The sequence below is a fragment of the Artibeus jamaicensis genome, unplaced genomic scaffold (genome assembly GCF_021234435.1).
Source record: "Artibeus jamaicensis isolate MK-2021 breed Jamaican fruit bat unplaced genomic scaffold, CSHL_Jam_final contig_781, whole genome shotgun sequence".
Classification (NCBI taxonomy): Eukaryota; Metazoa; Chordata; class Mammalia; order Chiroptera; family Phyllostomidae; genus Artibeus; species Artibeus jamaicensis.
The window spans coordinates 847,056-872,975 of record NW_026521968.1 but is presented as its reverse complement, the minus strand read 5'-3'; the positions used below and the strand labels follow the sequence as shown (position 1 = coordinate 872,975).

Sequence of the window (25,920 nt, the reverse complement as noted above, 5' to 3'; positions counted from 1 at the left end):
TAAAATTCTCCTCTTTATGACTTTTTAAAAATATATTTTATTGATTATGCTATTACAGTTCACCCAGTATCTCCCCCTTTAGCCCCACTCTGCCCTGCTCTCCCCTACCCTCAGCATTCTCTCTTTTAGTTTATGTCCATGGGTTGTACATGTAAGTTTTTTTAGTTCTCTGTTTCCTATACTATTTTTTACCTCTCTCCATCTATGTCATGCCTACTAATTATGCTTCTTCTTCCCTGTACCTTTCCCCCTTATTCCTCCCTTCCCCCTCTACACTGAAATCTCTCCATGTGATGTCCATTTCTCTGATTCTGTTCCTGTTCTAGTTGTTTGCTTAGTTTTTGTTTTCATTGTTTTACTTTTCTTTTAGGTTCATTGGTTGATAATTGTGAGTTTGTTGTCATTTTACTGTTCATATTTTTGATCTTCTTTTTCTTAGATAAGTCTCTTTAACATTTTATATAATAATGGCTTCATGATGATGAACTCCTTTAACTTGACCTTATCTGGGAAGCAGTTTATCTGCCCTTCGATTCTCAATGAAAGCTTTGCTGGATAGAGCAATCTTGGGTGTAGGTCCTAGCCTTTCATGACTTGGAATACATCTTTCCAGCCACTTCTTGCCTGTAAGGTTTCTTTTGAGAAATCAGCTGATAGCCTTATAGGCACTCCTTTGTAGGTAATTCTCTCCTTTCTTCTTGCTGCTTTTCAGATTCTCCCCTTGTCTTTAATCTTGGGCAACTTAATGATGTTGTGCCTTGGTGTGTTCCTCTTTGGGTCCAACTTTTTGGGGACTATCTGGGCTTCCTGGGCTTTCTGGAAGTATATTTCCTTCACCAGATTTGGGAAATTTTTTTCATTATTGGTTAAAATAAGTTTTCAATTTCTTGTTGTTCTTCTTCTCTTTCTGGTACCCCTGTAAATCAGATATTGAAATGTTTCAGACTGTCCCTGAGGTTCATAAGTCTCTCTTCACTTTTTTTAATTCTTGGTTCTTCATTCTGTTTCAGTTGGATGTTTTTTTCTTCCTTTTGTTCCAAATCATTGCTTTGAGTCCTGGTTTCCTTCCTGTCACTGTTGGTTCCCTAAATATTTTGCTTTATTTCATTTTGGGTATCTTTGTTCCTTTATTTTTGGACCAATCTCAATCAGTTCTGTGAGCATTTTGATTACCAGGGCTTTAAATTCTCCATCAGATAAGTTGGCTATCTCTTCATTGCTTAGCTCTTTCTGCAGTTTTGCTCTGTTCTTTCATTTGGGCCTTATTTCTGTGTCTCAGGGCACCTGTTAAGTTGTAAGGGGGTGGGGTCTTTGGTATTCACCAGGGTAGGGCAACCCTCCTTGCTGCACTGCAGTGCTGCTTGTGGGGGAGGGGCCAGAGAGGGAACAATGCAGCCCTCCTGCTCTGCTCTAAACCACTTTAAAATGAGCTCTCATGTGAGACTGGAAGTTTCTCCCACCACAGCAACTGCTGTAGTCCACAGTCAGTTCTGAATCTCAGTTTCCTGTCTGCGTGGTCTGCTGCCTTGTGGGTTCTTACCAGTCTAGTTGCTCTGGTTGACTCTTTAATTCCTTGGTTGTCAGAGATCAGTGCAGATTGATTTTCTGGTACTTCTGGTTGTTTATTGATTTTAGATTGGTTGTTATCCTCCTTTAGGTTGTATGAGGAAGTTAAGGGTTTCTACCTATGCCTCCATCTTGGCTGTACTCCACTTATCTCTTTTTTATGAGTTTAGTTGGCAACAAAACCTATGGAGATCTTGTTCAGTAACATCAATCTCTCAAGCAGATTTGCAATTTTTTATTTAAAAACCAATAACAAGGCACAGGTATATCTTGATTTATGTTGAGGATAAGGGTAAGAAAATCAGACACATAAATGAGTAAAAGAAAGCAAACCTGGGGGGTCCTCATCAGGCAGCAGCCTGAGGATTTGGAGGTAATGTGAGGCCAGAGTTCAGGGGAGGATGACTTCCTGAGAAAGTTCCTTGAAATCACTGTCACAAGAATGATGTGAAATTATGATTACAAACACATGGACTCTCTCACTGATTTTATTTTGTAAAGACAAATAATTTTCATCTGTGGCACATTTTTGAGAAGACAAACTCTGATTGCTGCCAAAGGGAAATAGAAAAAGATTCACCTTAAGAAAAACATTTATTTAGAAAACAGCACGTCTATTGTATTTGGATTCCTTAATTGGCTGTGAAGTGAATTTCACCTTTGGCATTAAAGAGAAGTGTTTATTTTCACTATCCCCATTGCTTTAATGTTTACATGAGATATAAATACTGAGGTGACCTATATTATACAATAAGTAAAACAACAGCATAAATTGATCCAGAGAGAAACCATTCCCAGTATGGTGAGGGCTACATGTTTCAGAAGCTCATCAGAGAATTATCTGCATCTATGGATCCAAAGCTGGATGGGTAAAAGTATGTGAGCAGGAGCTTCCCATGGGGGGTGACAAAGGCTGGTATAAATGTTGTTTCCCTAACATCTTTGATGCTGTTCTGCAGTCTTCAGGATGACTGGTGTAGGTTGTTTTGACTTCTGTCACCAGTAATAGGAAAGGACCACATGGAAGGCTATATTTATGTACACATCCTGTCCAGACAGAATTTCCTGTGATAGGGAATTTTGGGAAAAAGCCTCCTTTGAAAGATATGAAGACTAATTACAGACAGCAAAAGGGTTCAGTGCTCCTCAGAAGAACAGAAATGTCAAAAGTGATATAAACCATTCCCATCCCCCCAAATTTGTAATCTCTCAACTTACAGAGTTAAAATGAAGAAGAAGCTTACTGTGAATCAGTGTCATGAGACAGGTTTTTTGGAAACAATGGCAATGAGCACACATATTTAATTCCCTTCAACCAGAGTCTTGCTGAAATGACGAAGAGAGTCTGCTGCCATGAAAAGTATTGTGAACATATATGGAAAAATACACAAAGATAGAATAATATCCCAGTTTTTTAAATAAATATGTGTAAGTATAAAAAATAAGATAAATATGTCAATGTATGTATACAGCTAATCAATGAATAAATACACAGGTATATATATGACATAAAACTACAGCAATCAATTTGGGATTTGAAATATTCATTAAAAATTTCTTCTATGTTAATTTATTTTCAGTCTCACAAGTAAGATAGAAAACCTTTTATAAAATTGAAGTACAGCAGGACATCAGAAAAAACATGTAAGTCTTTCGTTGCCACCTACATTCATATTCACTTTGTAAGCTACACATCTTGGAAATGTATGGATCATTTCCAGCAATGACTTTACTCTTATAACTAGAAAAAGGAATATTAGAACTAGTAAATAGGTGAAGAAATATAATCATTAATAAATTTTCTATCAGAATTAGAAACTATGGAAGAGTTCTATTTATTTGCATAAATTCAAAGGAATATATATACCAAAACAAGAAAAGTTTTAACTCATTGGCAATTCAACACACACGAAGAAAAAGATTTTCTGAAAAGTAAAGGGAAAAAATCTAAACAAGTCATCCATAATATTTCTCAAGGCACAGCAGTGGCTGGTGGTGGTGAGGTCCATGGTCAAGCAGGCAGTGAGTGGTGAGTGGTGATCTCAAGAATACATCTGCAGTGGAAGCCATACTTCCTGCTGCAGGAACTTCTTTCTGCTTTTTAGTTCAGACTGTCTATCTGAACAAAATATCTAGTTAGTGAGAAGTATCCACCTTGATGATGATGAAGTAAAAAGGTTTTATTAGCATGGACACTGGCATTGTTTTCATTTGGATCAGCTACTTCCTCACTCCTCAAAGCTACTGGATCTCTGAGCTAGTTGAAGAACAATTTAATAAACATAGATGATTTACTCTCCCCTAATCCAGACCTAAAAAATTCAATAGGGCCTCATGTGATCCATAATAGAACTTATCTCAACTGTCAGTATTGGAGAAACATAGATCTTCTGCTCTAAATCTGAGCAGAAAGAGAAAAACCATTATATACAGAAGCATCTGGATGGGGATATAATCTATGAGAGCTTATCAAATGCCCCTTAGAGGATCTCCAATTTATCTCTAATTTATCAAAGGGATGTGGGAGTGACTTCATACAGTGCTCATCAAACATTTCTCACACTTCCCAGATTGAGGCTAATGACTGCCTGTAAGCAGAAATGATGTGCTCAAGTACTGTAGAGCCAGAAGTAGTTCTCTGTATTCTCCTTTACCCTCAACAGCCACCCTGGAACTCATTCATTGATATAGCAAAGCCACAGAATGGAAGCATTCTGGGATATCTGAATTTTTGTTTTGGAAAGAATTACCCCAGAGAATCTCCTGAATACATCAGACTTGCTTGAACAGTAAATAAAACTTAAGCCACTGAAATTTTGAAGTTTGTCAGCTGGAAGTATAATTATGACCATAAAACAGACCACCAGATAATATTTATATGTTTTAGAATACATACAATTACTAAAATGGACAACATAATAAAAGGAGCAATAAGAAAACAAATTAAAGATAATTTATTTAAGGTCAGAGAGTTTACTAATTCCTAGGAAAAACTAACAATATCCAAGTTCTATTATGTTCATATTTAGGTTTTTAGACAATTTTAAAGCTAAAACAAAGAAAATATCAACAATGAAAGCCAAACACATTGCCTAGAGAAAAAATTAGTTTGGCATAAAAACTATCCTCTACAGTACTAAATAGAATAATGTCTAGAGTTTTGAGAAAAAAAGCTTAAGACAGTCAGACCACAATTAGTATAAAAACAACAGAAACATAATCTCAGACATGTAACAGAATATGAGATCTCTCCAGAAGGTATCCGGCCATGTAATATGAAAAGAGACATTTATTGAAGACGATACAAGAAATAATATACATAGGACAATGATACCTCAGTCTCCTTCAAAGTAGGCACCTTGGCACCTCACACAATTTCCTCAATCATCATCAGCTGCCCTGTCATAATTTCCTGAGTCTCATCCATGGTCTGAATCTCTTCCCTTCCGAAGGTGATTTTAGTTTTGGAGAAAGCCAGAAGCAACAGAATGCCAAATCTGACCTGTAGGAGGGCTGAGTCACTTGGGTGATTTGATGTTTCACCATAAAACTCTGCACAAACCACGATGTTATGAGGAACACTGTTGTGAGGAAGCTGCCAATCACCAGTTGCCCATAGCTCCTGCCTTCTGAATCATCCAAATAGTTTCCAGGGAGGAATGTTCAAGCTTAATGCAAAATTTAATGCAGATTTGTTGCTCTACTTGCTCAGTCATTTTTAATGTGATGGCCACACAGCACACATGCTCACTCAGTGGTGTCTACTGACCCCACTGACTATTACGGTGAAGTCATCATTATTCATGCATGTGCACTCCAGTCCACTCTTCTGGATTGCCAGGTTACACTGGTGTTGCACAAACTGTTCTCATGATGTTAAAGATGGCTGGACTTTTTCCAGACAGACTTTGTATACAATAGCTTTTAGATTTTCCAAAGTTGTTTCACTCATAAGAATGCTAAGGTTCAAATATGTCACCCATACACTGAATATACAATAATCATCATAAAAATGGATCCTCTTTACCACTCTGTTACCATAGTTGATCACAATACTTAGCTTATATTAAATGCTCAATAACTATTTGCTGAGTTAAATACCCCAAATGCTTAAAATTACTGAGAAATATATTGGAACCAAAATCCAACAGATAAAACATGGTATATAAACAATGATAGTAAGCAGCAAATCAGTGAAGTAATAAAGTTTTTAACAGGGGTTAATATGATTATAAAACTACACAAGTTTCCAAGTTATATGATATTGATTACAATGTTTAATACATGTTTTTGATCTGAAAATTACTGAATTATTCATTGAAACTAGAAAATGTTGGGAATAATAATTGAGAGATGATAAGCAAGGTACTCTACATCCCATCTTTTACATGGGGAAGCAACTAGTTACTATCACTGCCATTGTACTGCTATGTAGATGAAAATAGGTGTTGCTGCTAGTGCTAATAGAATAAACACATAATGTAATTTAAGATGTCTAAAGAAAAAAGACCAGGAAAACTTGGCTTATGCAACAAAGAAAGAGAAAACTACTTATAATATAGATAGATGGATGGACAGGTAGATACATGATACATAGAAGGATCCAAATACAAAAGGAGATGGAAGAAGACTTTAAAAATCATTACAACAGATGAGAATGATTTCAGCTCTTTTTCTAAAAGTCAACTTTATTAAGATGTAATTTACATGCCATAAAATTTACATAGCAATTAAAGATTTTTAGAAAATTTACAGTGTTGTGCAAGATTAGAACATTTCCATCATCTTCACAAGCCCCTTTTACTCATTTCTAGTCACTCTCCATTCCCATTCCTGCCCAGGAAACCATAAATTTACCTTATCTTTCCCCCACCCCTGCTTTGTCTAAATATTTTAATTAAACCCTTGGGTAAAAGAATCTCATATTGTTTTTTATTTATTTTTTCCCTAGAATCTTTTTAAAATTTAATTATTTTTCAACTACAGCATTTTGTCTTTTACTCCCAACCCAGCCTACCCCCCTTGCCCCCCACCTTCCTCCCATTTCCACCCCCCTTAGTTGTTGTCCATGTGTCCTTTATACTAGTTCCTGTAAATGCTTCCCCTTTTTCCCCTGAAATTCCCTCCCCTCTCCCCTCTGGTCACTGTCCCCCTGTTCTCCATTTCAGTGTCATTATTTTTATTTTGCTTGCTTGTTTGTTCTGTTGTTTAGCTTCCTGTTAAAGGTGAGATCATATGGTATTTGTCTTTCACTGCCTGGCTTATTTCACTCATATTGTTTTTAGAAAGAACATGCTATGTTTAACACAGCTAAATCAAAATGGGTCTGGTTGAAAATAAAGTTACTATGATGCTAGGAAAATATAAATTAAAAAGAAATCAGATGATATATGGAGGAATCTTAAATGTGGTTTACTAAGTGAAATAAGGTAGTCTGAAAAGGCTACACAGTGTATGACATCCTGGAAAAGGCAAAGCTATGGAGATAGTAAAAAGATTATTTGTTGCCAGGGGTTGAGAAAGAAGGAGGGAAGAACAAACAGGTGGAGCACAGAAGATATTTAGGGCAGTGAAAATATTCTACATGATACTATAATGACAGATATATGTGTTTATATACACTTGTTCAAACTCATAGAATGTACAATACCAAGAATGAACCCTAATGTAAGTTACAGACACTGGGAGATTATAATATGTCAATAGAGATTTATCAATTTTAATAAATGCACCACTCTGGCAGGGGAAGTTGGTAATGGGAGAGGCTATACATGTACAGAGGCAGGAGACATAAAGAGAAGCTCTGTACCTTCTCCTCAATTTTTTCTGTGAACTTAAAACTACTCTGAAAATATAGTCTTAAAAATTCAAATGTAGAAATACTAATATCTTACAAATAGAATTCAAGACTATTGAAAGGCTTACTGTTGAAACGTGATCCAGTTTTGACTTGAAACAAATACTATTGGAGATCTTCCAGAACATTTTTCCACAGAGCTAAAAAGACACAGAAAAAAATGTAGACTTCACATCTATTTTTCTCTTATGTTTCATTTCTACATGTGACCCTTGGAACTGTGGACAGTCATATTAAGTACATGAGGGAAAACAACATGCTTCTGAAGGCAGAATGTAAAAACAAAAACTGTATCCAATTGTTGAATCATTGACTTAAATAATTTTGGAGAAAACATTTCCCTTTAAAAGAAAATTTCCCATATCATTTCATCCATTTAAGTCATGATTTTGTATTACTGAAATCAGAAGCTTCTCAGTATTAGACTTACTACACAAAGACTTTAAATCAACTGTTTTGAATATGCTCAAATAGCTGAGCTAGAAAAAAAACAGACAAGGACAAATGAAGAGTATCAGTAAGAAATATATATATATTAAAAAGTGTATCAGTAAAGAGGTAAACGTAAAAGAGATAAAGATAATAAAGAGATAGAAATCATAAAAATGAACCTGGAATTGAAATGTACAATAACTAAAATGAAAAATTTAATAAATGGTTTTTATAACAGATATAAGCAAACTTGAAGATAGGATGACTAAATTTATCTATGCTGAAGAGCAAAAAGAAAAAAAAAATGAACAGAGCCTAAGGAACCTACAGGACACCATCGAGCATACAAACATACATTATAGGAGTTCCAGAGGAGAAGAGTATTGGAAGATGAAAGAAAAATTTTTTTAAATGACCAAAAACTTTCCAAATTTGATGAACATATGAATCTACAAATCAAAGAAGCACAACAAGATAAATTCATAACAAGATAAATGACATCTACACCAAGACATATAATCAAACCCTCAAAAGACAAGGACAAAAAAATCTCAAAATCAGCAAGAGAGAAGTGATTCATCATATATAAAGTATCCTCAGTGAGATCGACAAGCAATTTCATACCAGAAATCACAGCCAGAAGACAGTGGAATGGTATACTGCAAATGTTGGAAGAAAAAAGTCAACTAAGAGTTATATATCAAGTGAAGCTATTCTTTAAAAATAAAGAATTTAAGACATTCACTCCAAATTTAAAGGCTGAGGGAGTTTGTCACAGTAGGCATGCTTTATAAGAAATACTGAAGGAATTTCATCAGGATGAAATTAAAAGAACATTCGACAGTAATTTAAAGTCATACAAAGAAATAAAGAATTTTAGTAAATGTAACTATATGGGTTAAAATATAAAACCAGTATGGCCCTGGCTGGGTATATATTGCACACTTATCCAAACTGGTTAGAGTATTGTCCCAATGTGCCAAGGCTGCTGGTTCAAACCCCAGTCAAGGTACATACTAGAATTACCAAATGAATGCATAAATAAGTGGAATAACAAATTCAAATTTCTCTCTCTCTTCCTTTCTCTAAAAATCAATCAATAAAAAATAAATAAAGTCAGTACTATTAAAATTTTAGTTTGTAATTAAAAGGGATATAAACCATGACCAAGAGGGATTTACACCAGAAGTGGAAAAGTAGTTCAACAAAAGAAAATTAATCAATTGAGTATTTATTAATTTTCTCAAAAAGAAACAATTGATTATACAATTCACATAGCAAGAGTATTTAACAAAATCCAATACCTTTAATAATAAAAACATTCAAAACTAGGAAGATAAGGGAACTTTCTCAATGTAATTAAAGCTATTTAGTTAAAACAAAAATCAGCTGACATATGCAATGATGAGAAACTAATAGTTTTCCCCTGATTCAGGAACAAGATAGAAAAGTGGGAAAGAATTCCCAAATTCCCATTTTCACTACAACTATTCAACATTGTATTCTCTTGCCAATGAGGCAAGAGAGAAATAACAGTCATTTCAATCATAAAACCATATATAAAGTAACTCTAAAAGGATACATACATACACACATCAAACAAACAAACAAACCTACAAGACCTAAAAACCTAATAAATTCAGCAAAGATTCAAGATACAAGATCAACACAAAAAAATAAATTTTGTTTCAATACATCTGAATAAACAATATAAAAGGAAATATTGTTCAACAAACAAAAAATAATTCCACTTATAATAACATACAAAAATAAAATTTTTATGAATAAATTCGACCACAGGAACATTGTATACTGAAGACTACAGATGTTGCTAAAAAAAATTAAAGAAGACTCAAATAAATAGAAAGGTATCTGTGTTTATGCATTGGAACATTTCATATTATTATGATGGCATTATTACCCAAAACAATCTATAACTTAATTCAATCTTTATCAAAATTCCAATGATCTTTATTTTGTATAAATGGAAAAACCAATCCTCAAATTTATATGTAATTGCAATCTTTAAAAAAAGAACAACTCACACTTTCTTATTCAAAACTTAATATAAAGCTACAGCAATCAAAAAAGTATGGTACTGGTATAAGGATAGACATATAAACCAATGGAGAATTGGGAGCTTAGCAATAAACTCATACATTTATAGTCAATTGATTTTCTACAAAGGTGCCAAGACTGAGCAACCAAAGAAAAATATAGGACTACTGGTCAAGATGGAGGTGTGTATAAACATGGATTGCTTCCTTGAACAACCACAGCAAAAATTACAACTAAACTAAGCAACATCTATCATCCAGAACCATCAAAAAATTGAGCTGTATGGAAGTCTGACCACCAAGGAAGTAATTAAGTCACATTCATCCAGACAGGTAGGAGGGCTGGAGACATGGAGACACTCAGAAACACACGGAGACATAAGGACACAGATAAGCAGAATGGGGGGTCCCACACCCACGTGTAGTAGATAAAAAATCAGGAGGGATGCCTTGGGAAAGAGGGATTTCAACCCCATACCAGACCTCTTACCCCAGGGTTCCATTGCCAGGAAGATAAGTCTCCATAGCTTCTGACTATACAAACCAATGGGGCTTGGGGAAGTAGAAGAAACTGGGATTCTGAAGCATCTCCTCTTAAAGGGCCTGCAATCTCTCCTAAAGGGCTTAGGACTTACCCAAACTCACTTCCTCTGGATTCCAACACCGGGGCCCCAACTGAAAGGACACCAGTGGCATACAATGAGAAACTGAAGTGTCTGGTATCAGGGAGAGTGTTGGGGGACAGCTTCCTCTTGGACAAAACTCCAGAAGCCAGGCACCAACATTGTCCCCTTTCTGAACCTTCCCCCACAAAAGAGCCACAGAGTGCTGACACCATATTGGAGACTCCATCAACCTGGTTCACCTGGGTTGCCCCACCCTGGCAATTACCTAAGGCTCTGCCCTATCCAACTTAACAATGCATATTTTAATACTAGGCCAAGATATTATCACTGCTAAGATGGGGAGTCAAAGCAGCTCTACCTAATGCATAGAAATGAACATAGGGAGGCTCCCAAAATGGAGACAAAGAAATATGGCCCAACTCAAAGTACAGAACAAAACTCCAGAAAAAGAACTAAACAAAATGGTAGTAAGCAATCTGTCGGATGCAGAGTTCAAAACACTGGTTATTAAGATGCTCAAGGAACTTACTGGGTACTTCAACAGCATAAAAAAGAGCCTGGCAGAAGTGAAGATTATGCTAAGTAAAGTAATTAAAAAATTATAGGGAACCAAAAGTGGAGTGGATGAAGCTGAGAAATCATATCAATGATTTGGAACATAAAGATGAAAAAACATTGAGTCAGACAGCAAGAGGGAAAAAAGAATAAAAAAGAAAAGGATAAGCTAAGGAGCCTCTGGGATAATTTCAAAAGTACCAATGTTTGAATCATAGGGGTGCTGAAAGGAGAAGAGAAAGAGCAAGAAATTGAAAATTGATTTGAAAAAATAATGAAAGAAAACTTCCCTAATTTGATGAAGGAAATAGACATACAAGTCCAGGAAGCATAGGGAATTCTAAAAAAGATGGACACAAAGAAGACCACACTAAGACACATCATAATTAACATACCAAAGGTTAAAGATAAAGAGAGTATCTTAAAAGCAGCCAGGGAAAGGCAGAGAATTTCCTACAAAGGAGTTCCCATAAAACCATCAACTGATTTCTCAAAAGAAACTTTGAAGGCTAAAAGGGACTGGAAAGAAGTATTCAAAATGACGAAAAGCAAGGCCTTACAATCTAGATTACTCTATCCAGCAAAGCTATGATTTAGAATTGAAGGACAGATAAAGTGCTTCCCAGACAAAGTAAAGCTAAAGGAGTTTATCATCAGCAAGCCATTATTATATGAAATATTAAAGGGGTTTATTTAAGAAAAAAGATAAAAACTATGAACATTAAAATGGCAATTAATTCACAACCTTCAACAACTGAATATAAAAAGCAAATTGAGCAAACAACCAACAGAAACAGAATCATAGTATGGAGATCATTTGGAGGATTATCAGTTGGAAGGGGGAAGGAGGAGAATGGGGGAAAGGTACAGGGATTAAGAAGTACAAACTGATAGGTACAGAATAGACAGGGGGATGTTAAGAACAGTGTAAGAAGTGGAATAGCCAAAGAACTTATATGCATGACCCATGGCCATGAACTAAGGGGGTGATGGCCCGAGGAAATGTGGGGTACCAGGTACAGGGAGTCAAAGGGAAAAATTTGGGACAACTGTAATAGGATAATCAATAAAATACATTAAAAACAAATAAATGAATAAATTGGACTTTACCAAGTTAAAAATGTTTGTGCATCAGAGGACTTGATCAAGAAAGTGAAAAGATAAGCTACAGAAAAGTGAAGTATTTACAAATCAAATGTCTAATATCAAAAATTCATAAGGAATTCTTATAACACAGCAACAAATAAAAAAATAATTCAACTTTAAAATGCAGAAATGACTTAAAATGGGCATTTCTGCAAAGAAGATATACAAATGGCCAATGACCATGTGGAAAAATGCTGAACACCATTGGTCACTAAGGCAATGAAAAGGAAAACCACAATGAAGTACCACTTACATCCACTAGGATGTCTATAACAATAACCACCCCACCTAAATAAATAAATAAATAAATAAATAAATAAATAAATAAATAAATATGTCAGTGAGGATGCGGAAGAATAGGAATTTTCATACAATGCAGGTGGAAATTCAAAATGGTTCAGCCACTGAGGAAAAAGTTTGGTGGTTCCTCAAAATGTTAAACATAGAATTACCGTATGACACAGAAATTTCAATCTTACCCGTATACCCTAGAGAACTGAAAAGAGTTACTCAAATACTTGTACAGAAATGTTCATAACATCACTTTTCACAATAGTGGAATACAAAAGCCAAAATCTAGCAACAACCCAAATATTCATTAAGAGGTGAACAGATATGCAATTATATATTATTTTTTGGCTATAAAAAGGAATGAAATATTGATGTATTCTATATGGATGAACCTTGAAATCATTATGCTAAATGAAAGAAGCTAGACACCAGAGGTCACATATTACATTAATTCATTTAGATGAACTATCCATAATAGATAAGTCCATAGAAATAGAAATCAGATTGGTGATTGCCAGGATTTCCTGGGTGGGGCAATAGTGAGGATTAAGTGCCTAATGCAAATTGGATTTTATTTGGGAGTGATGAAAATATTTTGGAACTAGATAGAGGTCGTAGATGAACAATATTTTGAGTGTACTATATGTCACTGAATTGTTCTCTAAAACAGTTAAATTTATGTAAACTTCCCCTTCATTAAAACAAAACAAAAAAACCCTTCTTCAATCTGGCAATTATTAATCTGTAATTCATATCTTCCACAATTTCTTCCAAATACCATGAGTCCTCACCATTGTTGTTCAAATCTTCAGAAGTGATCCTGGAATCAAAGGACTGTGGGGACTAATGCCTGATGGGAGATTAAAGTGAATTCACCAAGGTTCACATATGAATGCTAATGAGATAAAGCATTTATTGAACTAATTTTTTTTTCCTCAGTGAGACATGTGGAAAAACAGAACTGTACTCTCAGAGTTCCTTATCTGCTTTTCTTGTCCTCAGGGGAAGTTCTTGTTACACTGAGTTTGAAGAGATAAAACTAGTAACAGAAAGAAAAATGAGAGGCTGACTAGAATAGACACTTTTTTGTGATAAGTCAATTCATCCCAAATTTTTAGACAATTTCCATTCCTGTTAGGTGACTGGCAGGTATAGAAGAATTTGATAATTAAAAGATGAAGAAAGTAATAAAGTATTTTTTTACAGCCAGTGATGTCATACTTTCTTGAAATTCTGCTTCAGCAGATCAAAGATAAACAAAGGACAGGCAGGTGGGGACAGACAGTGAATAAATGCACCCCTCAAAACCACAAGTGTCCCTTTTCCCTTCCTCTGTAGGCCAGAGCATTCCATTTAAAATATTAATGTTCTAAAACTTTCGGTAATTCCAAATGTAAAGAAGAGAAAAGAGCTTTCTCCACAGTAGGGTTTCTTATCTGCTTACTGACCTATCAGCTCCCTCAGATGGGGAGGTGGGCCCCCACTCTGGGGGTTTTGGAAAAGAATTTGTTAAAATGGGGGTGGGTGTGTATGAGAGGAAGCTGAAATGTGTGCAAATGGCCCAACTTTCTTTTAGGTGGAGGATCAAGGTTTGGCTATTTTCAACTTCTTTCCACTCCCCCTCTCTTCCCATCCCAGTTTAGTTTCAAGAGGACTGTCGATGTGACAAGGGCTTTGTGTGGGGAATTCAGGCGAATGAAAGGGCCAAGGAGACTCAGTGGAGGGAACAAACTTTTGGAGGTCACTGGGGTCAGCCTAGAATAAATGTGTGGCATTGTTGTTATTAAGGACATGCTCTCAGCGGGGTGTCCTGAGCCTTGAGCAACGTGCAGGCCTGTTTATTCAACACTGAAATACCTAGTTATGGCCTTGGGGAGAAAAGGAGGACTTCAGCAGCCAAGGCCTGAACCTTCCAGTATCAGAATGTTCTCCAGAAGCACAAAGACCTGCATTTTTCTAATTACAGAGACACAAGTGCCAGTGCATAACCCAAAATTAATTGATTAATTAACCAATGCATTAAAAGAAGAGCTTCTCTTAGCGTTATTTTCTTGTTTCTTTTTTTTTCTCTCTCACTTTTTTCCCTCTCCACACACGGGCAATCCAGGTCATTGAAAGCCTGAGACAGAAACAGTTTCTTAACAGTGTTTGAAAACAGCCTTTGTTTCCATGGAAGTGCCACAGGCTCTGTGTGGTGTCCCTCCAGAAAACATTTGCCTCCTCAGAGGATTTGTGCGAGTGTGTGTGTGTTAAAGATTAAATGAGAGAAAGTGCTTAACACAGTCTGAGTGCATAGTTAGAGCTAAATAAATATTAGTTGTTTTTAGTCTGTATTGCTTTTGTGTTGCCCAGCCTGGAAGAGGTCAGGGAGAAAGATGGGAAGCTGCAAGCAGAAGCCATCCCAGCTGAGGCAGAAATCAGATTAGCGAGAAGGGGCAGGGTGGGGCCAGGAGCAGAGCTGAGACTGCAATCCTTGGGGCAACCGCAGGGTAGACAGGAGCATTTCCAAAACCTGGATTAAGGAGGGGCTCAAAGGTTAAAATACAAAACAAGTTTAACTATAGTCTCTCCCATTTTAAATTTTTAAAAAGCTGTGCAAATTTGCCCAGATCTGTCTTGGGACAACAAGGCTAAGCTACATGAAATACTGAAGAATGCAAGAGCTAAATTATGTTTTTTACAGACTGTCAGAATTTTAGAGCATCAGAGGAGAAGATAGAAAAGATTAATATATGAACACCCTTCCAAAACAAGTGACAGCAAAATGAAGATGTTACATTATGTCAATAGGAAGGAGTTCAATGAAAGGAGCTCATACTTAGCAGGGGCAGTGTGGTCAGGAAGAAGCACTCGGAGTGTAACAGGGCACAGCCAGGAGAGGGGGGCCCAAAAAAGGATTTGAAATGGGGTCCAGAACTCGAGGTGTCCAGGAAATATTAAGATGTTCTCACCCCACCCCAGGTGTCAGTTGGGGGAAGGGACAAATGAAACAGGGCCATTGAGAGCTGTTTTGCATAGCAACAGTTTCACAGCTAACCTCTGGAATGGTCATTTAACGTATCTATAACCTTTAAGTGGTTTCATAGATATGTTAAATAGCTGTGGCCATGCTTTGAGCCATGGAGAAGGGAGTGGCTTCTACCCAGGATGTAACTGGGGGCTGGTCCCCTGAGTTACAGCTCCTGTGTGAGAGCTTGGAGTTGATTGGCTCCACACCATGGGGCCACACTTGCCCAGACTCACTATGGCAGCCCAGTAAAAGCTCGGAGGGTATGGGATTCCTGGCAGGTGTAACTGATTATAAGAGGAGTTGAAAATGGTTATACTGATTATAAGAGGAGTGTGATTATAAGAGGAGCTGCAAAGGAGGACTGGTACAGGGATTTAAATGCAGACTCAGCAGCCATTGGAGAGAGCCATGGAGTTTGGACAGAGTTAGGACCCCCTCTTGCCCAGGTGAAAGAGAACCACATGCTTTGCCAGAATGGGGACCTCTACAGCCAGATGAAGAAGAAAGCAACACGCTTTTGGTCAGAGTGCTGACCCCTGCAGCTTTGGTAGAAGAGGCCCACATGGCTTTGGGGTGCTCCCCTTGGCTATGTGGCCTGGGAAGCAGGAGAGACTTTGCCTGGAAGAAGAGTGAAAGAACTCTCTGCCAGTGGACCATGAGAAGGTGCCACGTGGCTTTGGAGTAATTAGAGATCCTGCCTGGATGGCAGCCCACCAGATGATGACAGCAACCCGAAACACAGATGTGTGCTTCTTTTCCTGAGATACAGTACCCCGAATTAGGGCAGGGGGAAAAGGAAGCACTGTATGCATCTGTGGTTATTCTAAACTACTTTGATATTTTTATGAGGACATCAGGTCACTACTTTAAGTCTGCGTAGCTTTAAATAAACCTTTCATTTTCACAAATCTCTGGCATTGAGAGATGGCTTTCCAATTGGCAGCAGACAGACGAGCCCAGTAGGTATTAGTATACTGTCCTTGGGAGGGGCCCCTGCATTCTGTAACAGTTTTCTTGTCATCCCTGGGTGGGCCAAATATTGCCCCCCTTGAACATCTGTTTGATAACAAGAGGAAGTGGTTCCAGACAGAAGTGATGAGGTGCGCAGGGAGGAGTGGGGTGATCACATGGGAGACTTAGAGTACTGGCTGTGAGTGTGAGAAATTAAGGTTCCAGGACATTGAATTTGGAAGTAGAGTACATTATTGTTTGGCATGTGAAGAGTAGGTGAGCAGGAAGACTAACTAACAATCTATGGCTATAACCCATATATAAGGTGGCTGTGATTATGATGGCAGTGATACAGTGTATGTGGATGTGTGTTTATGGAGTATAGAGATTAAAGAGATCTCAAGAGGAAAGGGTTAAACCCAATGAAAACATATGATAATATGGTGGCTGACTAGAACAAGGGGCTAGAGAAAAAGGAAGAGACAAGAACATAACTCTAAGTTTTGTGGCATAAGAAACTGTAGAGTGGCAGCTTTATTGGAAAAGAAGTAGAATTTGGGGAAGTTCCCATGTTGAGGATGAGAAAAGTTACATTTAACTCACATGGGATTACAGGTCATGAACATTGGATGGGTGGTATTGTGTAGAGGAGGAATCTGTTATATTGGAGGAGAGGAAAAATGTCATGGTTTCCATAACCGGATTAAAATGAATTATTGATAAATTGAGGAATATTATAAGTTATCAAAAGATTTCCTGGAAAAGTCAAAATAAAAAGGAGGAAGCTCCAGAATGTTTCTATTCTTAAGACCTTGAAGGTAAGAACATCCACAAACAGAGTTGCAGTGTGAACACTTGGTACTGAGTATCCTCCAAGGCCCACTATCCATGTCTCCCTCTGGGGTCTCCTTTGAGTGTGGCTCCCTCTTTATGATGATAAGAGCCACATGCGAATGTGGTAAGAAGTCATGAGAGCAATAACAGCCCAGCATGTTCCACCTTGGGAAAAGAGTTTGGGCGAATTATATGAGAAATTTGCATTGTATAGTAGAGGTGAGACTATGAGGAGGAGAATTTGAGTTTTGTGTAATAGAAGGGGATGAATTGGGCCTGTTTGTTCAGACACGTGATGTGTTTTCACTGACCCTATATTTCCTGTTGACTTTGCTTATGATTACTCTAAATAATAAATTCGTGTACTTTTTTGTATCCATATTGCTTCATTTGATGCCATCACTACATGAAAGAAACCCTAGAAAGGAGAGTTAGGAAGTCACACCATGCTATGGGTAGCTAGAAGTTTGACAATGTATGTCAGCGGCTAAGTCTGATGCCCTCAGAGGGCAGACCCAGGCTGACCCATCATATCTCTAAAACCTAATGAAGAGCCAGAACACTGAAGGTGCTCAATGAGTGAGCAAGTGAAAATTTAACACTGGGACCTTGGCTACTCAATGCAATATAAAGAGGAAGCATGTCACCAGGCTCCAAAGGCAACATGTGCAGTTGCACTAAGGGATGATTTTAGGATATCCATGTGGCTTAATCAGAACAAAGAGTTGCACAAAACTTGTTTCCAGTCATAAAAAGACTGGGGAGAATGCCACATTCATTGCCTTGGATGATGGGCGTTGAGGTAGTGTAGGGAAGTACTGAGGTATGATATAGAAGGCAATATGGGATGTGCTGTTGGGTGTACCCATTGTAGCCACCTCTGCCTACTGTGTTGGGTTGAACAAATGGGTTAGCATGATCAGTAAATAAAACAAAAACATATTACATTAGCCACATTGCTTACCTTCACCTCCCTTTACCCCATAATTCTCTTGCCTTGGAATCAATTATTTCAACTGTTTAACCAACACTAATTATACTATGTGTCAGGCATATAGTGCTAGTGATGCAATACAAGTAAGATGTGGAACTCTTACAAACAAGTAGACAAGGGGTCTGGTAAGTGCTCTGACTTAAAAAAACAGAATGTTATAGAACAGGAAGCTACACCCATCACCCTTACACCTTTCCTCTCACCATTTGTATCCCTGTGCCTTGGACATATGCTGCTGCTGAAAAGATGGTGATGTCTCCCTTTAGTATGACAAGAATGTCAGAGACCAACAGATTTGGCAGTGGTCCTCTTCAGAGGTAAGGTGAAGGCAGAAGACTGTGAAACTAAAAAGCCCTTGCTCTGAATAACCTCCTTTTGCTGGAAACCCAGAAAGAAAAGCAGCATCAGAATTTTCAGGGTAACCTTCTGCTAACAATACAGCTGCTGGGGCTCAGCCAAGTCCCCACGAGGCTGCCCAGCCAAGTCCATGATTAATGATGTCATTGCTAACAAGATGAGACCTCAATTGAATAAGAGTTGGCTTTTAACAAAAGCCTTGGCACACCAGTAAGCTGACCAGAGACATGACCAACTGTAGAGTGTTCCAAACAGAGAATTGAAAAAGAATGCCAGTCCAGTGTGGTGGGCATATTTAAAGTTGTTTCATTGACTGGAAAGAAATAGAGTTTCTTTTCCACCCCATATGGAAAGTACATAGCTAGAGCAGTCTCCTTTTTCAGATGCAGAAACTAAGACCCAGAAGTTAAGGGACTTACTCTCGGACCAGGTAAGTTGTGGTAAACCAGGACTGGATCCAGGGCACTCTCCACTATGCCACACAATTTTCAAAAAGCTCAGTAAGGTCTTATATCCAGGCAACAGCAACCATTTCAGAAGTCTGGAAACTCATCAGAGGCATGGGTAACTTTCAGCTTCTTCATTCATCATTGGTTGCTAAATGTCATCAAGGAAGATGTGTTTTTTTCCTCCCAAGGGAGAGTCATGGGTACAATACTTCAGAAGTTCTCTCATGTTAAAGATTGCTTGCCATTTTCATTCTTGAACAATGTAGCTGGGTATAATATTGTTGGATCAGCCCTGGCTGGTGTGGCTCAGTGGATTGAGCGCGGGCCTGCGAACCAGACAATCGCGGTTCGATTCCCAGTCAGGGCACATGCCTGGGTTGCAGACCTGTTCCCTGCAGGCCAGTTCCCAGCAGGAGATGCACAGGAGGCAACCATACATTGATGTTTCTCTCCCTCTCTCCTTCCCTTCCCCTCTGAAGATAAATAAATAAAATCTTTAAAAAAATATTGTTGGATCATACTTCCTTCTCTTAGACTTCTAGACATCACTCCATATTCTTACAATGCTGAATGTTATTTGTGGGGAACCCTGAGACCATCACGATAATATTCTGTTTTATAAATTGCATAATGTTTTTTCCTACACAGTTTTTTTTTTACGATTCATGTTCAGTAGTGTAACCTGAATTTATCTACTATTGATTGCTTGTCAATTTTTAATTGAAGTGATTTCTTCAAATGCAGATTTAATTCTTTAATTAAATGCCCATTTATTTTGTTCTTAAATGTATTTTCCACTTTAATACTTGGGTTCTTCAGGAATGGTAGTTATCTCTTTTAAGTCATGTCAGTGGGATTGGTACTTTTTAGTTTTCAATGTTTTCCCAGATATCAAATTACTCACTCACAGCAAGTCCAAAATTGGAGTAATTGCTCTGATTAACTCTCAATAATCTTGCACAAAGTTTAGAATGCAATGAACTCTGCCTGGGGGAGGAAGCAGACTTGTTCTCAATATAAGGAGTGATAAGTGTTATCTAGCAAAGAGAGAGACTGTTTTGAGTAGTCAAGATCTTACAGTAAAAAGTTGAGCTTGGTGACCCCATACATTCCTTCCAGCTCTGTGGCCCTATGAAGGACAATGTCAAGTAGGGTCCTTGCCACCTATGTCGTTGGTAAAGACCAGACTGCAAGGCTGGTGGGTAATCGCTTGCCTTCCTCTCTGTCAGTGGCTGCCTCACAGTGGAATCTTTTCTTCTGAATCTGTATCTGATGATTGATGTCCAAAACAAATCCAAAACAGGAATGCCAGGACCAATGTAACAGTATAAGCCATTTTTTAAGTTACTTCTGCCAAGAATGAGATACTGTTTTGACAAATCAAAAGAAATAGACAACAGGATCATAAAATATTTTCACTTTATTTCTTTTCCTCCAGTGACAATGATTAACTGTACACTCGCTAAGGTCAAAAAACAACATAGAGCTTTTCTACTACTCTATTACCAGTGTCCAGCATTGGGCTTGCCATCCAGTCTTAACACCTAATAGTTGCTAAATAAACCAATAAAATAAGTAATAAACTTGAACCAATGAGTTTTCAAGCTAGAAAATAAAGAAATACAGTGTCTCTTATTCTCATTTTAACCAGCCTGCAGACTTCAGTTTGGATAACTCACATGTTTTTGTTTGTTTAAGCGTAAGTGCACTAGTAGCTCCTTAAGATTCTTTGGCTCCATAAACATCCCTAAAGAGGCAGCACTAACAGAGAGAGATGCCCTGGTGGTGCACGACAGTGCAGAGTGGACCAAGAGTGTGAAATATTAGACTGTACTAGGTCCAAGCCTGAATCATGGCTTTACCATCTAAGTGGCATTTGATAGGCTTAAAACTTCCCTGAGATTTAGTGTTATTACTGACACTTCCTAGGATGGTTGTGAGAATTAGGGGAAACCTGCTATAGGAAGTATTTAGGGTGGCATGTAGCATAGAACATGTTTTGGGTGAACTGGGCACACCCATTTCTATTGCCTCACCTTCCTAGGAGCCTCCAGGTCTATCTGCACCCCTTGTCATGGAATAGAAGAGGGGAAGGCAGTGATCTCGATACCTGAAATGTTATGATCAGTAGAATTTCTTTCCAATTTGCCCTCTCAAACTGGTCCCTGACATGTACTTTAGCCACACTCATAGCACCATAACCATAGAGAAGGAGATTGCTCACTCTTCCATTTAACACAACACTGCACTTTGAGAAAGATGATGGGATTTATTAAACTTGCCCTCCTAAAGGAGATAATTTAGACCCTGACTGAACTGCTTTAAGGAATGGGCAAACTTTCCCTCGCACACTGTGGGTGTCCCCAGATATCCCCAGTTCCTTGAAGCTGGTTGGTTACTTTGCTTGGGCTCATCCCTGTAAAGTGAGTTTACAGGGACAAGCATCTCTGAAGTCCAACCCCCAACACACTGTCCACAATGTGTTGTTGATGCCCTTGATGTGACTCTTCCCATAAAGACTTGTATGACAGACTCAGTCTTGGTATGGGAATGGCTGGGTTCTGAGGGAGAGTGAGCCAAGGCAGGGCATTTGTGCTCCTCAGCAGTCAGACAAGAGGCCCTGGTGTGGAGGAGAAGACTACTCCTGCGCACAGCCATCCAGGCCTCAGGGTTGGCACCAATCACAACTTGAATCGTGCTCAGAGGGAAGTCACCTCCGAAAATCATGAAGATATTTATCTCCTCTAAAAAGAAAGTGGCTCAGGATGCTGTCTGCCAGGTGTGAGGGAAAGGTTCCTGCACACAATTACATTTCCGTGTGGTTTCTATTGAGTCAGAGATAGTTTAAAAGGCTGGGATAAAACAGTGAACATACAGACAAAGTCTCTGCTCTCATGGTGTAAAAATTACAGTGATAGGATGGGGCAGTGAGACTAAAATCAATGCAAAATCAAGAACATTACCAGTGGGCTATTTAAGTGTGATGCAAATAGTACAAGATAATGGGATAAAGAATGATTGGTTGAGCATTTAGATCCACTGGTCAGGGATGGCTTCATGGAGAAAGAGTAGATATTTGGAAGAGAAAGACCTAGCCATGTAAAGTTCAGAAGGAAAAAAAAATTATAGACCAAGAGAACAGCTAGTGCAAAGGTCTTAGGAGAGGGAGAAACCTGCAGTGACTAGTTCCCAAGGGGTAAAATGGCAAGGAAAAAGTGGCAACAGATTGGTCAGGAACTAGGGGCAAGATCAGGTAGCATTTGCTGAACCTGGGTAAGCAGTATGAGAATTTCCCTTTTAAAATCTTCTCTCCCAGAGGTGGCCTGGTGTAGAGAATAGTGGGAAATAATTACTCAGAAGGAAAATAAAAGCTTTCATGAAAATCAAAAGGTTAGGATGGCTACATAAACTACAGTCAGCTGATCTAAAGCCCAGTTCTGAATTTAGTTCAGGTCTCTGCAAAGAAGGGCTACCAAAACTTCTGAAAAATCTTCATAAATTTATCACATTGCCCCAGTGTCCCTGTCTCTATGAGCTGGATGTACTTCCCGATTAGGAGTGTTAAATGGGTGGGCATGGGGTGTGGTTGGCAGCTGGGCTTTGATACCTGTTCTTCTCTTCACTAATGCCCCAAGGTCATTGCCTGTTCCGGTATTGATCTGCTCATCTGTATATCAATCAGTGTGAACTCCAAAGTCCCTGCTAACAGTCTGGGATTGGGTTATATGACATCTGGTGGAAGCTCCTATGGATTGTGTTAAAGACAATTAAACACACTTGATCTCTTCACAGACAAAGCTTTATCAGTAGCTGAGAAAACCACATGCCAGTGGCTAAACTGTTAGAGATGAACCAGGTAAACACCAGGCCAGGACTGACAGCATCCTGCATGTAAACCATCCCAATCCTTGGAATGGAAAGTGAACTTGGAAAGCCTTGTTTTTCTCTTTTATAGGACCCCCAAAACCCCAACACTACTTCTGAATCTTCTAGGAGGCATTCTCTTTTCCATGGTGCAAGAAACTTGTAAAATGATGAGAAAATGGATTATCGCATTCTGCTACTCATTTGGCAGCTGGAAGGTAAAAGGTAATAAAATGCTTGAACCCCTTAAGAATGTTTCTGAGACTATTGCTGATGGTTAGGCGCCCTCTACTGGTGGGCTCAACAGCTAACCGCCAAGAGCTGATTTTATTAATTCGGGGATGCCTGCTTCCTAAAGTGACCTAGTGTTTGTCTTCAAGGATTTCCAAAAGGAAAGCAAGCTTACACCAGGCTACACCTCATTCAGGAGAAGTCTTTCCATGTCTTTACAGAGAGAGCATCCTGGGTTCAGAGACTGAAAATAGTGTTTTTAGAAACATTCAGATGGAATGATAACTTCCATTAAAAATGAAAACTTGCCCTGGCTGGTATAGCTCAGTGGATCGAGCGCGGGACTGTGAACCAAAAGATCGTGGTTCAATTCCCAGTCAGGGCACATGCCTGGGTTGCAGGCTAGTTCCTAGCAGGGGCCAGTTCTCAGCAGGGGACACATGAGAGGCAACCATACATTGATATTTCTCTTCCTCTCTCTTTCCCTTCCCTTCTAAAGATAAATAAATAATTTTTTTTTTAAAAAAGGAAAACTTATGCCCTGGCTGGCATGGCTTAGTTGGTTGGAGCATCGTCCAGTGCTGAAAGGTCACAGGTTCAATCTCTCGTCAGAGAGTATGCCTGGGTTGCAGATTCAGTCCCTGTTGGGGCACATGGGAGAAGCAATGGATCGATGTTTTTCTCTCATATTGAAGTTTCCCTCGCTGTCTCCCTCCTTTCCCCTCTCTCTAAAATTAATAAGCAGTCCTCAAGGGAAGATAAGAATAAAGCCTTATTAAAATTTAAGAATATTCATTAAGAAATCACGGACTTTAGGGTTGCAGGGAAGGAAAGAAGGTTAACACATCCATAAATAAAATAGGAAATGCCTTGGCTATCCAAGCACACATACCTGATAAATGATTGCCTCCTGCTCTGTGGCTTTGCATGGAGCCTGGAATATGGTATTTATTGCATGGTGGGTAAGAGCACAGGGTTTAGTCAGACCCAGTTTTGGACTCTGTTCTGCCACTTACTGGAGAAGTTACTTAAAGCCCCTGGCTTTCCTTTATGTGACACTTTCTTCTGTGTTTCAACACAGTGTGCAGACTAAGCACACTAAAATCAACCTCGTGCCACCAGGAGTACTGCAGCCCTGAAACAGGGGAACAGAAGACTGGAGCCTTGCTTCAGAATAGATCACAGGGTTAATGTATGCATCCCCTCATTGTGTTTGTGGAGTGGCCTGTCTGCAGGGCACTAAACTGAGTGCTCAGAACCACAAATTGGACACAGACTCTGCCTTAAGGGGTCAGAAAGTCTGTGAGAATGAACGAGTTCTGTAGACTGCTATGATGAGGCGGAAAGGTGTCAACAAAGTGGAAAGTGCACATGACCCATGGGAGTTTTTGAAAGAGAAATTATTCCCCACTCTGAGAATCAGAAAAGGCTTTTCTTCTCATATCACACTATTTCTATGATTCCTGAGCTTGCCTGAGCACTAAAGATAACATTCAGAGAATTTAATAATTCTGTTAGAGAGCGTGGACAGTATTAATAATAATAATAGAAGCCTTATGCTGAGTGAAATAAGCCAGGCGTTGAAAGACAAATATCATATGATCTTACCTTTAATAGGAACCTAAACAACAAAACAAACAAGCAAGCAAAATATAACCAAAGACACTGAAATACAGAACAGGCTGACAGGGACCAGAGGGGAGAGGGGAGAGAATTTCAGGGGAAAAGGGGAAGGATTCACAGGAACAAATATAAAGGACACATGGACAAAAACTAAGGTTGGGGGGGAATGGGAGGGAGATGAGGAGCACTGGGGGGTTGGGCTGGGATGGGAGACAGAAAACTATACTTGAACAATAATTAAATTAAATTAAAAATGCTTAAAAAATCCAAAGATATGAGGCAATTACAAACTCACAGAAAAAAATGTATATGAAAGTGTATTTGTAGTATACCACATGGCTGAGTAATGAATGATACTTATTATGACAACATGAGCTTAAATAGTTGAATTAACTGAAAATCATCATTTAACTATATTGGAAAGAGAAAAAGGACTCTCTCTTTCTCTCTCTCTATATGTGTGTGTGTGTATATACACATATATATGAGAATTACATTTTCACTTTAAAAAAAGTTAGACATTGTATACAAGTATTATATTAAGAAATGTAGCCCTACAAATATAATATTTGGTAATATGGAGGGTTAGACTAAGAAAATCAGCTGAAAGTTGAAAGCCGTTGTCTTGAGGGTAGGACTCAGAGTAGTGGTGGCATAAGTCGCAGGTTGTAATCCATTATTTTTACACACTACAGAGTACTGGCCACCAGAAGTCTAGTTTCTGTTTGTTGCCACTACACACACTGACCTTTGTTCATTTCACTACCCACACACTCAGCCCGCCTCTGTAGTAACTATCATTCTGTTGTCATATCCATGAGCCTGTTTTTATTTTATTTGTTCATTTCTTTCTTGCTTGCTTGTTTTATATTACACATGTGTATGAAACTATACTTTTTTGTCCTTTTAAATCTGATTTATTTCACTTAACATTATACCACAGGTTCATTCATGTTGTCACAAATGGCAATATTTAATCTTTTTATGGCCAATTAGTATTCCATTGTATATACAGTTGACCCTTGAACAATGTGGCGGTTAGGGCTGCTGACCCCCAGGCAGGCAAAAATCTACATA

General features: G+C 38.4%; 1 pseudogene; it reads left to right on the top strand.

Annotated features, from left to right (window-relative positions):
- The first annotated feature begins 24,035 nt into the window (after nt 1-24,035).
- Nucleotides 24,036-24,168, top strand: LOC119056316 (uncharacterized; annotated as a pseudogene).
- The last annotated feature ends 1,752 nt before the right edge of the window (nt 24,169-25,920 follow it).